The sequence below is a fragment of the Nicotiana sylvestris genome, chromosome 3 (assembly GCF_000393655.2).
Source record: "Nicotiana sylvestris chromosome 3, ASM39365v2, whole genome shotgun sequence".
Taxonomy (NCBI): domain Eukaryota; kingdom Viridiplantae; phylum Streptophyta; class Magnoliopsida; order Solanales; family Solanaceae; genus Nicotiana; species Nicotiana sylvestris.
The window spans coordinates 215,006,031-215,009,325 of NC_091059.1; the positions used below are offsets into that span (position 1 = coordinate 215,006,031).

At 35.3% G+C, this 3,295-nt stretch overlaps 1 long non-coding RNA gene across 1 annotated transcript; it reads left to right on the forward strand.

The window, feature by feature from the left end:
• Positions 1-1,284, forward strand: LOC138886969 (uncharacterized). Its single transcript, XR_011405948.1, has 2 exons — positions 1-430; positions 1,209-1,284. It is a non-coding gene; the product is annotated as an uncharacterized lncRNA (long non-coding RNA).
• The last annotated feature ends 2,011 nt before the right edge of the window (positions 1,285-3,295 follow it).

The following is a 3,295-nucleotide window of genomic DNA, read 5'->3' on the forward strand; positions in this document are numbered from 1 at the left end:
TTCTTTTCTCCTTCTTCTTTCTTCTCTCTCTCTTCACTCTCTCGACGCCGCCCCAGCTCCGCCCACCACCGCCGGACGGAAATCGCCGCTGCCGGTGGACCATCTCCAAACATCTCCAAATTCACACCATGTAATCTCCACAACTTCCTCTTTCCATATCTCCAAACCAAATCCTTCAAAAATCACTCAAACTCCTTGAATCTTAGATCTAGGAAACTTTTCCGTCACTTTTTTGCCCAAATTCTTGAAGCTCCAACCAAAACCGCACCACAATACCTACATCAATGGATAGAGCTCTCCATGACCTAGCTATTGATGCCAATTTTACCCTGAAAATCCGGCGACCAAAATCCGGCCAAATTCCGGCGACCTCCCCGAACACCCTCTTTGGGCATACTATCATTTTTTCGGCCACTTGAATTATAAAATGGTAAAAATTCTATTATTTTGTGGCTATTTTTTCTATTTTATTTTTTTTCTGATTTTATTTTTGTCTATTATTAATTATAGTTTTTGAAGTTTGAAATGTTAAATTTTCTGTTTTCTACACTTGTTGAAGTAGTAAAATAGTTTTGTGTTGATAAAAGTGAGGTAGTGAAAAATACTTAAGAGTATATGGTACTTGTTTGGTTGTTTATTTACTGCTTCAAGACTCTTTAAGTACAACACTCAAAAGTCAAATTGTTTGGTAAGAAAATGTAGACCTTTGGACAGTGTTTGAATAAAAGTCTGTCTTTGAATAGTGGAGAGCAGATTTTGTTTGAAATACTTGACAAAATTTGAACCAAAAAGTCTGGCATTTTGAATTTAAGAGCAAATTTTGTAGAAAAATCTGTCAAAAAGATTAATTTTTTAATTTTTTTGAAATAGCTGATTGTTTTGATATATAGGAGGACACTCCATCTTACTGAGGGAGCTCTAGACACACAAAAAAGAGAAAAAATCAGTAGCTATAATATCCCTTAGCAGCTTTTGTGAGTTGATTCTTAAGTGAAAAACTTGTTTAAGGAAAATAGAGTAGTCTTGAAAGATTTTTCTGGAGTTACATAATTGTACTGTTTTGCTGGGGTATTTCTAGTTTATTTTCTTGGGTTTGAATCTGCCCGTTGTCGCTGTCTTTTGTTGTTGTTGCTGCCCGTTTAATTGTTCTACTGTTGATTTTGGAAAGAGCTTACTCTGCTGTATTTGTTCTTCTTTCTGCTGTCCAGGTAATTTTCGGACCATGTAAACTCATAAAATCGAGTTGGAATGAAAGATAATGACGCTGGGAAATATTAGTAGCTTTATACTTATATTGTAATTCATTTTTATATGCTCTTGAATGTTTGATAATGTTATAACGATATGTTAGTTAATTAAATTGTGTTAAGCATATTTAATTATTTTTATTTTTGCAAAACATTAGATATAATTCCACTAGCATTTGGTTGTCTGAAAGGAGCATATATATTAAAATTTGAACCTTTGTAGCCATGTTTGTCCCTTTGTTGTCACCAAGCTAAGTTTTTATTATTATTATTATTATTGTCACACCTCCTTTTTACCCGCGCCCGCAAGGGGCGTAGAGGAAATTTTTTCAATTAAAGGACAATCGAAATGGGATTTGTTTATTTATTTCAGAGTCGCCATTTGGGAGATTTAGGGTGTCCCAAGTCACCAATTTAATCCCGAATCGAGGAAAAGAATGATTCTGTATTACAGTCCGCGAACCAGAAATCCGGATAAGGAATTCTGTTAACTCGGGAGAAGGTGTTAGGCATTCTCGAGTTCCGTGGTTCTGGCACGGTTGCTCAACTGTCACATTCGGCTTATTTATCTGATTTTAACAATTATGAGCTTATATGCAAGTTTTAACTCTTTACCGATTTTATTATTATTATTATTATTATTATTATTATTATTATTATTATTATTATTATTATTATTATTATTAATAATATTAATATTATTTTAACAGAGAATTGCAACGTTGTGAGAACGTATCTCGAACCACGTCACATCAATGTACCCGTGGTTATCGACACATTTCAACTCCGTTGAGATTTAGATTTGGGTCACATAAATATGCACCCGAGTTTAAGAAAGTAAATTATTAAAGGCGCGCCTAAAGCGACTAGCGTATCAGTATTTTGGGTAAGGCCGTGAAATTTTACTAAATGGCTCATCCCGAAGTCTAAGTAATTTTACCAACACGTATAGAGGGCCCCGCAGCTTGTGTATTTTTGTTTTGTCGAGGCTCGTCTCATTCATTATACTTAAAAAAAGAATTTGCAACATTGTGGAAATGCATCTCGAACCACGCCACAATCAATGTACCCGTGATTAGCGACGCATTTCGCCTTCGTTGAGATTTGGATTTAGGCCACATAAATGTGCACCCGGGTTTAAGAAGGTAATGTTATTTAATGTACATGCCTAAAGAGACTAACGCGTGGTTATTTTGGAAAAGGCCGTGAAGTTCGCTAAGCGGCCGATCCCGAGTTCTAAGTAATTAATACATACATTTGTGAGGGCCCCACAATCTGTGCGTTTTATTTGGTGAGGCTCATCTCTTTTATTTTAAAAGGACGATCCTAAAGTGACTACATTTTTTCTATTAAGTTTGTCTCTAAACACAAAATGAAGGTCCCAACCAATTGTTACTTAACTCTATTGTATGATTTTTAAGGATGGTCTTGTGATCGAGCCCGTTTCCTACGCCCAGATTTCATGCGTTATTCGGGCCAAGTTCAGCGTTCGACTCACAGAAGCGGATTCGAGTCTGATTTAACATACATAGGCTATTGTCAATTGCTTTACATGATGAACCCAAACCCAATATATTTCAACTTTTGAGCAAATGGGCTGTCAACAATCATTATCTACCTACTGTTGACAATATTAAAACCTTCATAGCTAGTGAAACTAACAAGTTTAAACAGACAGGTTCAATAGAACAAACTCATGATATCTTTATCTTACTCTACTTATTTAACTAAACAGCTTGACAATAATGGGCATGCTTAACTATTCGGGAAAAGCACAGTTAACTTGGAAGTTTGATTTTTTAATTCTATGCTACTAAAGTTGGTATTAAACTACTAAATTTGCAACTAAGAAAGGCAAATTAATGGTCCAATACAGTCCTTATCAGATACAAACTCCACAGCCCACATTCTTCATTGGGTTATAAAGATAGACTATACAACTTATCATTTATCTACTAAATTACAGATGCACTAAGTACTCCACTACTCGAGCATTTTCTTTTCACTTTTACATCTCACAGCTACATCACAGTGTGATTCGAAAGTGT